Source organism: Palaemon carinicauda, chromosome 6, assembly GCF_036898095.1.
Source record: "Palaemon carinicauda isolate YSFRI2023 chromosome 6, ASM3689809v2, whole genome shotgun sequence".
NCBI lineage: Eukaryota > Metazoa > Arthropoda > Malacostraca > Decapoda > Palaemonidae > Palaemon > Palaemon carinicauda.
In genome coordinates, this window is record NC_090730.1 from 130,100,767 (window position 1) to 130,114,741 (window position 13,975).

General features: G+C 34.9%; 1 long non-coding RNA gene across 1 annotated transcript; it reads right to left on the minus strand.

Annotated features, from left to right (window-relative positions):
* Positions 1–1,689: 1,689 nt before the first annotated feature.
* LOC137642189 (uncharacterized) lies at positions 1,690–13,400 on the minus strand. Its single transcript, XR_011044676.1, has 5 exons — positions 13,314–13,400; positions 6,081–6,249; positions 4,580–4,727; positions 2,304–2,362; positions 1,690–1,863 (listed from the first exon to the last, which is right to left on the minus strand). It is a non-coding gene; the product is annotated as an uncharacterized lncRNA (long non-coding RNA).
* Positions 13,401–13,975: the final 575 nt, after the last annotated feature.

The window sequence follows — 13,975 nt, forward strand, 5'->3', positions numbered from 1 at the left end:
ATTTTGAATCGAATTTTGGTAGGTTTTCTATCATACCGGATGTGCAGTGATCAGTCTTATTTTGGTCAAATATTTTGTTTCTGGTTACTCGGTAAATCTAGCGAGCGCAGAGAGGTCTATATAGCACCTTCCATAACAGTCCGAGGTTAATCAATGTACACAAGTAAATTACTGACTTTGGCTGCAAGGTTTTCAAGATATTCGTTGATTTTTAATTTAACCGGTATGGTTGATACACTTAGTTTTCCCTGATAGTATGCGTATTAGGATGTTTAGGGTCCTATCTGATCATATTAAAAGAAGAATTAATAAGCGTTTGTATTTCAAGTGGTTATGGTGGTAAAGGTGTATCGACTTGGACAATAGTGCTGTAAGAGAGTAAAGCATAGTGATAATCTGTAATTTTTGGATCTCATCGAGTTAGGAAAGTCCTATTTATCAGTTTTACACCTTATCTTTTGTGCTCTGGAATATTTCAATATATTTAAGAGATTCTAAAGTCTAGGGAAACTTAGTATGAATTTGGGTTTATTTGTCTTTACAGGCAGTTTAGCATGAATTTAGTAAGTAGGCAAGTTTATCTAATTTCCTGAAGTCTCAAAGTTTCACGGGGGAAAAAAACAAGGAAATTTAGTTTGGATAAGTAAGCGAGCACTCAGGTGTTACAGATCTTGGTATACAGTAATTGAGCTTGTGTGGAAATATATTGCATTGCCCTGAGTTTCATTTTAATTTTAAAAAGTAGAGCCTTAGAAGTTAAAGTTTAGGGTTTCTACCACAATGCATTGGGACTGGATATTAATCCTCTAGTTTAATATGATAGTGAATTGAATAGCTTAGCTTAATTTTGCTGTGATTTGATTTCAGCGTGGCTACTTTTATGTATTGAAGCTTTGAAACTTTTTTAGCCTTTAGTAAAATTTCTTTGCCAGATTTCAGTTTTTTCATTTTTCTCTAAATGGTTTTCAACGTATATTCTTATTCCAAGTTAATTTGTCTCAATGGCTTTCAACTTATATTTCTTATTCCAAGTTACTTATAGTTTTTTCATCTTTGTACATTTTGAAATTAAACTTTCTAGGTAGTCAAATTTGCTTGCTAATATATTAGTCGAAGTTAATGACATTTTAAAACTGTAAAGCGTTTTTTAAAGATGTTTGAAGTTCATAAAAGAAAACTTTTTACCGTGCTCTGCGAATCAAGTTGTACTCTGTCTTGTAGTTTTGTGTAGTGTGATAACTTGTAGTTTTGTGTAGTGTGATAATATGACATAGTAAAGTAATCTAATATTTTATTTTTTGGTTTTCAGGCCGTGAAATTCTACTTAATGCGTGTGGAAAAATTCCAACTAGTCTAAACTGGAGATGGAGTCTTCGCTTGGGTAGACATCACAAAAAAATACTGTATAAGTGGTGGAAGACAACGACAGAGAAACGAGATAAGACCGAAAAATTAGAAATTTTCTAACTAATCCCAAAATAGATGGAGAGGAAAGGTGAGAAGAACGACATGTATAATGGGGTAGGGCAGAAACGAAAATATAGAGAGGAAGACAATAGAAGAAAGCTGAAAGCGAGATATAACATAAAACAGGAAAAGAAACTTTAAAACACTGGAGAGAAAGACCAGGCGAAAAGCTATATAAATTAATTTGTGCAAAGTAAAGAGTTTGAGAATAAAATTAGAGAATTTTAATGTCCATTTTATTAACAAATTCTAAACATGATAAACTTTCTCGTCTTTTTTTCCTGTGGGGTAGACACACTTAATTCTCTCTTGTTGTTTTATATTTTTTCCTGGTAACATAATCCCTCTCTCTCGTCTTGAATCTTGTTTTTTCACTCCTGCTCTTCTCGACCTTATCTGAAAGAATATATGAATATTTTCTATTGTAACATTCATGAAAAATGACATTGTACAATAAAATGAGCAAGCGCTAAAGTTTAAAATTTTATTTGTACAATAAAATGAGCAAGCGCTAAAGTTTAAAATTTTATTATTCCACAATATTTAAACCTAGCATGAAAGTTTTGTAGCATTTATATTTTAGTAAACTCAAAATAGAGAACATGAGTAAAAAAAAAATAATAGAAAGTTTACATTGTTTGAAAAATTCGTTAAAATAAGATTCAACCAAGATGTAAGCAAAGAAATTGATTTTATTTTTTTTGATATTTAATCAAAAATGAAGCCCACAATTTTAAAATTTTTTCCCTGGAAGAACCCGTCCTTACAAATTTATACAGAAATTTACGTTTGAAAAACTAGAATGAAAATAAAAAAGGATCCTTTTATCACCGTACCTTGCCATTCTGCTGATAACCATTCCAAGCTGATTCTCTAACTTCCAAGAAACTGTCATCTGAAATAATAATGCTGTGTTAGTTTAGGTAGCGATTTTCTAGTACTCTTTGCTTGCCTTCATTATCTTGCACGGCTTAAAATTAATTAAGAAAATATGCTTCAAATTATTTGTGATTTGGTAACAAACAGATTACTCTTCAAAATGGGGGAGAAAACCTAACGAACCTTAGAGTAAAATATTTCTCCAACGAACCAACTTTTTCCCTTAACCTGATTCTTCAATTTATATTTTCAGCAATTTTGTTTTCCTTTTCAATTAAATTTTAGTTATGCTTTATATATATGTAACTAACTACTTGTCACATTGATGCGAGTTCTATTACATTATCCTATTGCAAACAGTATTTATTGCTTTAAGTGTTTATAAAGTGAACATTAAAGTTACGGCAATGAAACTTTACAAAATAATTTACACATGGTATTTGCATCTAAATATACCCTAAAGCAATCACAAAGTCAAACTAGACCAAAATTCACCAGTCATCTACATATATCTGGAAAGGTCTCGAGAAATATCTAAAAGAATGCCTGAATAAACTAGAACTAGAAACAAATGTTAACCTAAGACACATGAGTTACAAACGTGGGCTATCTGAACCAAGAACATATAGTAAATTTGATGAAAGGGCTTTTAGCTACTGTGCGCCTAGACATTATAATAAACTGCCAACAAATGAAAAGGACCTAAAAGGAGCAAATGAATTTAAGAAGAAACTAAAGACAATACTTTTCACAAGATCATATGATTTTGAAGATGCTACAATCAAAGAATTGTATAAGTTAAAATGAAAATGTTTTCGTTAGATGATTAATATGGACCCGCCCGAGTTAATAGTTCACTCGACTTCAGTGGAGGGTTGGATACCCAAAACAAGTAAACAAACAAGTAAACTTAAGTGTTAAGACAAAAATCAGCTTCAAAGGCATAAAATATATTTTGTCAAGAACACACTTCTAGAAATAGAAAACTACAATCGCCGATAATCAAACTGATTCATGTAGAGATAAATAAATTCAAAACAAAAATTTCAAGAACTACAGAAATCAAGTGTCATTGAATTATCTTTAAGTCAAAATACCTACAAATTTAGTGATGATTTATACCAATCGAAGATACATTTCATATTATCCAAAAGTAGTAATTTTGCTTGAGAAAATTTGGTTACCAAGACAACCAAACCCAAAAAATTGCCAAAATACTCTTAGATATAGGAAAAATACCGGAAATACAATGTATATGTTGTAAATAACGATCTAAAACAATAGTACTTTAAGCTGAAACCTGTCACAAGAATCGTGTAAGGAAAAAGCTACACAAATCTCGGGAAGCTAAGTGTAAGAAGGAAATCGGGAAACTAGTGTAGGAAGGAAATCGGGGAAACTAAGTATAAGAAGGAAATCGGGGAAACTAAGTACAAGAAGGAAATCGGGGAAAATAAGTATAGGAAGGAAATCGGGGAAACTAAGTATAGGAAGGAAATCGGGGAAACTAAGTATAGGAAGGAAATCGGGAAACTAAGTAGGAGGGAAATCGGGAAACTAAGTAGGAGGGAAATCGGGAAACTAAGTAGGAAGGAAATCGGGAAACTAAGTGTAGGAAGGAAATCGGGGAAATTAAGTATAGGATGGAAATTGGGGAAACTAAGTGTAGGAAGAAAAGGTACTCTAAAGTAGTGTCTAGAAATTCAGTCGCAAAAGGTTACTAAAACCGCTTGAACATTATACTTAAAAGAGAATTATAAATCATCACAGTTGTTTAGGAACGTAAACCAAAATTTCTCAACCTAACCCGCAGCTAAAAGAAACCAACCCAAAATCAACAATATTCACAAAAGCGTAACCGCAGCCTCAAGAAACACAAGAGTATGCGATGAGAATACCAGCAGAAAACTCAGAACACAAAAGAAAATGCATTACGAAAAGGGTAGACACACCTGAAGTCAACGTAAAAGGCAGAAGAAATAAAGTACTGAAGATAAGAAACTAGAAAACGTATGCTTGAAGAAAACTGTACAAATAATAATTAGAAAATCCAGTGCTGAAAAGACATCAGAAGAAAACTCGGTAAGGGAGACAAGATTTTAGAAAATTACAATAAAAATCGAACAACAATAAATAGGAAAAGTGCTATTCAATAAATTTTAATATAACAAAACCTAAAGTAACAATGTGAACTAAAAGTGTTTTTGCTACAACAGACGTTTATGAAATTTACCTTTTTAGTATTTTCTATAATTTTTTTTTCCCTAGCCATCTCGTTCTTGACTTCCCTTTAAATCAGCTGCTTTACTGTTGGTGTTTTAACGTTCAGCATGTTTGTAATTCCTTTCTTTTCCAGTCTCAAACACGAGGTTCAAATACACCTGGAAGAAATCAAAATATATTGAGTACATATCAAATCTTTTGACAAGTCTTATCTTTGCCAGAAGTAGGCTTACTCTTTACCATGGAAGTATTAAGCAATAATGTGTTAAACTGTATTAAATACAAATATTTTCTTTGGATCACATTAAAGTTTAATAATAAAATATGGATTTTTACGAAAAGTATATTACTAATTCATCTCTTACCTTTTAAAATAGATATATTCTAATTTTCCTTCAACAAATTGAAAAGCCGTAGTTTCAATAATTTCTTTTGCATGAAGCTGAACATCCAAATAATTAAAAAAAAAAAAAAAAAAAAGTTTTATATATTCACAGTCTAACAAGGTATGCACATCAATCTCAAGTTATACAAATTCACAATCTCAAGTTATACAACCTTCAGCTTTAAGCCTATGCACTCACAACCTGACACGCTATACTCTTATCACAACCTCAAAATTTACACACATTTACAATTTCGCAAGTTATACACACAATATTTACAAGTTATACATGTTCATAATCTTACGCACATAATGCAAGCACTCATCAATTTTATTTTTTGGGGGAATATCATCCGTTATGATAAATCCTTCCTTGAGTAACAGGCAATAATATTTTCAAACGGCTCAAAATTAAGAATTTTAATTACTAAACTTATTAAACCTATAATATCCAAATAAAAAAATGCAGTCGCTTCTGGTCCAATGCAATGCAACAGCTTTGGACCGTTTTTATCACCAGGCTGGCCAATACGGATTGGTGAATGGTGGTGGTGGGGACTTTATAGCCCGATGGTTCATAGCAAAGAACCCTATTGTAAATGTTTCACAGTTACTAGTTTTCTTTCTACATTCAATTTGAATATTTTATTCTTTTCTATAGTTCGGGTACATTTACATTTATCAACAAAATATCTCCCCATCAAAACTTTAGCTGTTAACAATCCAAGAATAACGTTCTGGTAACTAACGCCAAACACTTACTCTATGCTCAAATGTAAAAGCTTTTGCATGTCTACAAAATTTCCTTTTGAGCCGGGTTCCTAATGAATATCTAATATTAATTTATTAGGTTTCCGTCTCTAATGTGCCATATTTCCCTATTACTGTACCACCTCTGATATTAAAGTTGCGGCCAAGTAATTTTAAAATTGAATAACTTTAGAAATAAATTTTTAACCAAGAATGACTTATCCCACTTTAAATCCGTTGAAATTCTAATTCCCAATTCAAACAATAACTTTAATTTTCCTGTTTTAAAAGTTTAATTTGAACTTGCATATTTAAAAACTATTTACGTAATAGCCATGAAGCTAAACAAAGGTCAATAAAAGTTTTATCCACCTACCAGTACTGAAGATTTTCCCTTTGCGGATCAATCCCACGTAAATATTCTTTTAATCAAGTTAGGCCACTTCAGCTGAATGAAATCTTCCATTTAAAATATTTCTCTGGTTCGTGTGCATCGATTTCATCGTTCAAGCTTCAGCACCTCAGTCAGCATGGTCCTTAAAAATCTGGAAATGAAAATTAATTAGTGTGCAAATATTTCAGCCACTGTAAAAGACTTCATTTGAAGAAAATTATTCCCAGCGAGAGTATGCTAATAATATTCACTTTTACCAAGAAAATTCGGTAGATACTGTATATTATACTAAAATTTCTAGCCAACTACATGAACCACATTATACTACTCCCTATCTTGTGTTTTTTGCTCTGGTCTATTTCTTATCACAATTTCCAGTTTCATTAGCAATTAAAGCATCATATGAACCTCAAATTCACTAAACCTGCACAAGTGTGTAACCAAAATCACTGAACCATCACAAGTGTAACAAACTAATTTGGAATTTCACAAGTGTGCAGTTAAAGTCACTGAACCTTCACATATGTGTAACCAGAATAAATAAACATTCACAAAGGTGAAACCAAATTCAGTAAACCTTCACAAGTGTGTAACCAAATTCACAATCTTCACGTGTGTAACCAAATTCACTAAATCTTCACGTGTGTAACCAAATTCACCAAACCTCAAGTGTGTAACCAAGTCACAAAATCTAAACAAGTGTGTAACCAACATCATTAAACATGCAGAAGAATGTAACCAAGTTCACTAAACATTCAACATTGTTTAACCAAAAATATTAAACCTTCACAGTGTGTAACCATATTTACTAAACCTTCACAAGTGTGTAAAAGAAGTCACTAAACTTTCAAAAGTGTATAACAGAAGTCACTAATCCTTCACGTGTGTAACAGAAGTCACCAAACCTTCACGTGTGTAACTAGTCATCAAGCCTTCACAAGTGTGTAACAAGTCACCAAACCTTCACAAGTGTGTAACAAGTCACCAAACCTTCACAAGTGTGTAACAAGTCACCAAACCTTCACAAGTGTGTAACAAGTCACCAAACCTTCACAAGTGTGTAGCAAGAGTCACCAAACCTTCACAAGTGTGTAGCAAGAGTCACCAAACCTTCACAGTGTAACTATACTCGCTAAACCTTCACAAGTGTGTAGCAAGAGTCACCAAACCTTCACAGTGTAACTATACTCGCTAAACCTTCACAAGTGTGTAGCAAGAGTCACGAATGCGTAACCAGTCAATAAACTTACACAAGCTAAACTTACACAAGTGAGTACCCACATATAAACTTACACGTGTGTGTAACCAGTCACTGAATATTCAAATTTGTGTAACCAAATAAACTAACCCTTCACAAGTGCGAAACTAAAATCATTAAACTTCACACTGCTTAACCAAATTCACTAAACCTTCTCAATTGTTTAACTGAAACCCCTAAACCTTAAGTGTGTAACCAAATTCACTAAATCTTCACGTGTGTCTAAAACCACTAAATCTTCACAGTAACAAAATTCACTAAAACTTCACAGTGTAACCAAATTCACTAAACCTTCACAAGTTTAACAATTCACTAAACCTTCACAAGTTTAACAATTCACTAAACCTTCACAAGTTTAACAATTCACTAAACCTTCACAAGTTTAACAATTCACTAAACCTTCACAAGTTTGTAATACAATTCACTAAACCTTCACAAGTTTGTAATACAATTCACTAAACCTTCATAGTGTGTAACCAAATTCACTAAACCTTCATAGTGTGTAACCAAATTCACTAAACCTTCATAGTGTGTAACCAAATTCACTAAACCTTCAAAAGTGTGTAACAATTCTCTAAACCTTTACACGTGCGTAACAATTCACTAAACCTTCACGTGTGTGTACCTAACATCACTAAACCTTCACAGTGTAACTAAAATCACTAAGCCTTCACAGTGTGAAACTAAATTCCCTAATTCTTCACAATGTAACTAAATTCACTAAATTTCACAAGTGTGTAACTATAATCGCTAAACCTTTACAGTGTGAAACCAATTCACTAAACCTTTACAGTGTAACCAAATTCACAATCAGTGTAACAAATTTATTAAACCTTAAGAAATGTGTAACTAAAATCACTAAACCTTTACAGTGTGAAACCAATTAACTAAACCTTTACAGTGTGTAACCAAATTCCCAATGTGTAGCAAAATTCATTAAACCTTAAGAAGTGTGTAACTAAAATCACTAAACCTTCACACACACTGTAACCAAATTCATTAAGCCTTCACAAGCGTGTAACTAAAACCACCAAACTTTCAGTGTAACCAAATTCACCAAACCTTCACTACTGTGCAACTAAAATCACTAAACCTTCCCAAGTGTATAACACAATGCACTAAACCTTCACAGCGTGTAACCTAATTCACTAAACTTTCACAAGTGTTACCAAATTCACCAAACCTTCACAGTATGTAACCAAATTCACTAAACCTTCACAGTATGTAACCAAATTCACCAAACCTTCACAGTATGTAACCAAATTCACCAAATCTTGACAGTGTGAAACCACGTTCACCAAACCTCCACAGTGAGTAACCAAATTCACTAAATCTTCACAGTGTGTAACCAAAGTCGCTACAATTTCACAAGTGTATAACTAAAATTACTAAACCTTCACAAATGTGTGACTAAAATTACTGAATCCTCAGAAGTGTGTAACTAAAATCACCGAACCTTCACAGTGGGAAACCAAATTTACTAAACCTTCACAGTATGTAACTAAAATCCCTAAACCTTCAGTGTGTGTAACCAAATTCACTAAACATTCACAAGTACTGTTTGTAACTAAAATCACTAAATCTTCAGTGTAACTAAATTCACTAAACGGTAAATTTTTAGTTTCAGCCAAATTTGGAAAAATGCAATAAAAATATATTTGTTGCATCAGAAATAGTGTGGTTTCAATGAATTTAACGTTTATTTTGACTGCAAACCAACCGATTTAGAGATTTACTATGTATACCCTAGTTCATCCCACCAATTATGGGGGACACCCTTTGGGAACCGGGGTTTTGGGTGGGGGAAGGGTGGGGAGGGTGTTGGGGCATTGAATGATATTTGCAATAAATGAATAATTAATGTTCCAGCACCCCTCCCCCATACCCCTAACTAGGCCTACCGGGGGGAGGGGGGTAGGGCCCCCAAGCGACCCCCCCTTAAAGCCACAGTAATTTTCAGGGCACCACAGAACCTAACAAACCCACCTAACCTAACCTAGGGGCCCTGTACCCCTACCGGGGGGGGGGGGGGGGCTTCGCCCCCCCTGCGACCCCCCCTTATGGCCACAGTAATTTTCAAGGCACCACAGAACCTAACAAACCCACCTAACCTAACCTAGGGGCCCTGTACCCCTACCGGGGGGGGGCTTCGCCCCCCCTGCGACCCCCCCTTAAGGCCACAGTAATTTTCAGGGCACCACAGAACCTAACAAACCCACCTAACCTAACCTAGGGGCCCTGTACCCCTACCGGGGGGGGGGGCTTCGCCCCCCCTGCGACCCCCCCTTATGGCCACAGTAATTTTCAAGGCACCACAGAACCTAACAAACCCACCTAACCTAACCTAGGGGCCCTGTACCCCTACCGGGGGGGGGGGGGGGCTTCGCCCCCCCTGCGACCCCCCTTAAGGCCACAGTAATTTTCAGGGCACCACAGAACCTAACAAACCCACCTAACCTAGGGGCCCTGTACCCCTACCGGGGGGGGCTAAGCCCCCCCTGCGACCCCCCCTTTAACCAGGGGTAAATTTGAATATATATATTTTGTTAAATCACTTCTTACCTTAAACGGAAGATGACGATGAAGATGTGGAAGGTTGTGGTTGACCCTCTTCTGAATCATCAAGTACTGGAATACGTTCAGATTTGGTACAATACCACACATGTCTATCCTCACGAAAATGTAAAGGCGAATCACATTTACCACACTGGACACTTAAAGGTAATACGGAATGCTCCCTTAGAAAACGATTCAATACTTCAGGAGTTCCATTATAATTCCCATGAAATCGGGCGATCACATCAAAATAGGAATAACGACATATTTCACACAACCGTACCGGAGGATCCATGACAGTTAAGTGACGTGTGATGAAAATATAGAAACCGGAACTTTTGAAAACCGAAAACAAACGACAATCACGGGTTTCTCCCATAATGAAATAGGGAAAAAAACAAAATACTATCGTTTACAATGTTATATTGCACGAAAAACAGATCCTTGAAACAAGACTGAGAGACCAATGAATCGTCCAATAATAACCCTTGAAAAGAACCCAGTAGTATTTAGATTGGAGGAGCGACATTAGTGGGAGGAGCAAATGCGCATTCAAGTAAATATTGTCACATTACGCAATGGGGCGGAGCCAAGTAAGATGAAAACAGACATACAAACGAACAAGAGCTAGGTCCCGTGGCAGCGTAAAGGTATACAAAACACTTAGAAATAAAATGCAGACCTACATTAACTGAAATAATTATCTCTGTAAGTAGACATCAGCGTCAATAATGTATTGAGAGAAAGTTTTTTGTTATCACGTGCTTTACTAGGAAAATATATTAATATAATACATTTCCCAATTTGGTTGAATCTAAAACTTTACCCACTAAACCTTTACATTGTGTAACCAAAGTCGCTAAAACTTCACGTATAAAAAAATTTACTAAACTTAACGTGTTACTAAAATCACCAAACCTTCACAAGTGTCACTAAAATCACAAAACATTCACAAGTGTGTAACTAAAATCACTAAACCTTCATAAGTGTGTAACAATTCACTAAACCTTCACAAGTGGGTAACATAATTCAAATAAAATTCAGTGTTGCCAAATTCACTAAACCTTCACAAGTGTGTAACCAAATTCACTAAACCTTCACAAGTGTGTAACCAAATTCACTAAATCTTCACTAGTGTGTAGCCAAATTCACTAAATCTTCACAGGTGTGTAACGAAATTTACAAAATCTTCACAGGTGTGTAACCAAATTCATTAAATCTTCACGTGTGTAACGAAATTCACTAGGCCTTCACAAGTGTGTAACGAAATTCACTAGGCCTTCACAAGTGTGTAACGAAATTCACTAGGCCTTCACAAGTGTGTAACGAAATTCACTAGGCCTTCACAAGTGTAACGAAATTCACTAAATCTTCACAAGTATGTAACCAAGTTTACTAAACCTTCATCAATGTAACCAAATTCACTAAAGCTCAAGTGTGTACCCGAGTCACTAAACCTTCACAAGTGTGTAACGAAATTCACTATATCTTTACAAGCGTTTAACGAAATTTACTAAACCTTCACTGTGTGTCACCAAATTAACTAAACCTTCACTGTGTCACCAAATTAACTAAACCTTCACTGTGTGTAACCAAAGTAACCAAACCTTCACAAATGTGTATACAAATTCACTAAATCTTCAGTGTAACCAAATTCATTAAACTTTCACAAGTAACCAAGTTTACTAAACCTTCACAAGTATGTAACCAGGTTTACTTAACTTTCACAAGTATGTAACCAAGTTTACAAAACCACCATCAATGTTACCAAATTCACTAAACCTCAAGAGAGTACCCAAGTCACTAAACCTTCACAAGTGTGTAACCAAAATAACTAAACCTTCAGAAGTGTTACATAAGTCACTAACCCTTCAAAAGTGTGTAGCAAGTCGCTAAACCTTCATAAGTGCGTACCAGACACACTAAACCTTCACAAGTGTGTAACTAGTCACTAAACCTTCGCAAGTGGGTTACACGAGTCATTAACCCTTCAAAAGTGTGTAGGAAGTCGCTAAACCTTCACAAGTTTGTAAGAAAAGTCACTAAACCTTCACTAGTTTGTAATAAGTCACTAAACCCTCACAAGTGTGTAGCAAGTCATTAAACATTCACAAGTGTAACAAGAGTCACTTAACCTTCACAAGTGAGTAAAAAATCACTAAACCTTCATAGGTGTGTAACCAAAGTCTCTAAACATTTTCTGTTAATATCAAGTCGGCACTTAGAACCACAAGTGGGCAAATGTCATTTTCTCTTTTAATAACACCGTGATCTTGGTGGCACTATAATTCTTTCGATTTTACCACAATAATGCAAAACAAAATCTAAATTTAAATAACAATCAAGACAAGAACTTGAGAAAAACCACTAAAATTGATTAGAGAAGAGGCGGCAAACAAAATTCTGACATTGGTGGCTGACACTGAAACGAGAAAAATCGGAAAACTATAATAAAAAAATAATGATATGCAATGTATACAATGATGAAGATGATGATGTAAATGCTTTGATTCAAAGAAATCGCTGCCTGGACCAAATCCAAAATATATTAGAGAAGATAAGAAGTCCTGAAGAAAAATGCCTCAGGGGTTGGGGGGGGGGGGGGGGCACCCACTAAGTGCTGAAATGTGATCCTGAAGTTCGGAGGGCCTTTCATGATAATAGAGAGTTTCGTTACAATGGGGTATTTATAACATACGTGATATGTACCACGTGATCACCTGCTACCACTGTCAGAGGTATGGACATCTTGAAAAAGATTGCTAGTCTAAGAATGATGATAAAGTCTGCGTGAAATGTTCAGGAAGACATTCCACCAAGGAGTGTAATTCGCAACTGTCAAAGTGTATAAACTGCACAAAGTTAAGCAAACCAAGTGACCACATAGTATATTCTAGAGACTGCAAAGCTTATGACTTTGAATTGAAAATAGCAGAAAATACTGATCATGGTTATTTAGGATGTCATAAACTGTGGCACCGAACACAGTTTCACGGGATCTACTTAAAGCTCCAAAATAGAAAATCTAATTTGTAATACAAAAATTATACTATTTTTTTTTTTTTTTTTTTTTTTTGCACGTGAAGGACTCAACCAGAAATCTCAAGGCAAAGACGAGTTAAGTAGGCTAAGACGACTTGAAAAATACATACGATACCATTTATTAGTACAATGTAAAAGACGATGAAACCTTTTTACAAGTATGGAGGACTAGCAAACGAAAAGTATGAGGGACGATGAAAAGTGCGGAATTTGGATAGTTTGACACGGCGATATCAGCATAAAGACCAAATTCGCAACACCAGTTCTTTAATTTCAAGGAGCGTAATACTTGGAATATGGGAAAGAAACACCATGTAATTGTAAAGTCCATAGAAATTACTATTTAAAAGAATACTTACATATAATATACACGATTCACGTTCACAACCTCAGCCCCATGACAAAAATGGCCCTACACCTTCGGAAGGTTCAGAATGTAGAACTTTGAAAATCAAGGAAGCAGAAATCTTTGTTCTACCGTCCTTGGGAGACCGGTGGCTCCATCTGTATTTGGTCTTCATGACCATTACTGCTTATGCAAATCCTAACATTTTTGGAGAATTGTCTATTGGAAGATATTTTATTGATACCTAAGAACACAGTTTTATTATAATTATAGCAAAATTTCACCTCCAATTAAATTATTGAGAAAAGTCTCTGCTTTTTACCTACGGCAAAAAACTATAAAATTTTAAAGATTCTCTTGTGAATATAGCAGGATTACGCTAAGTATTGCATGAGCAAAAAAAAAAAAAAAAAAAAAAAAAAAAAGGGGGGGAGCAAAACTTAAGTAAATCACTAGGCAAGATCTTGTGCGAGGCGCCAACTGGGTGATAACTGAGAGGCGAGGTGAATGCAACAAAATTTTATCAAACAGACATCGAGCCTAATTATCAGGACTTGCGAGCAAAAACGTTAAAAAAAATTCAAACCAAATTAAACAAGAGCTATTAGGTTTATAAGAGTTAGTTTATTCATAGTGGAGAGAAGAATGGGTGATCAAATAACAAGCAAAACCGTT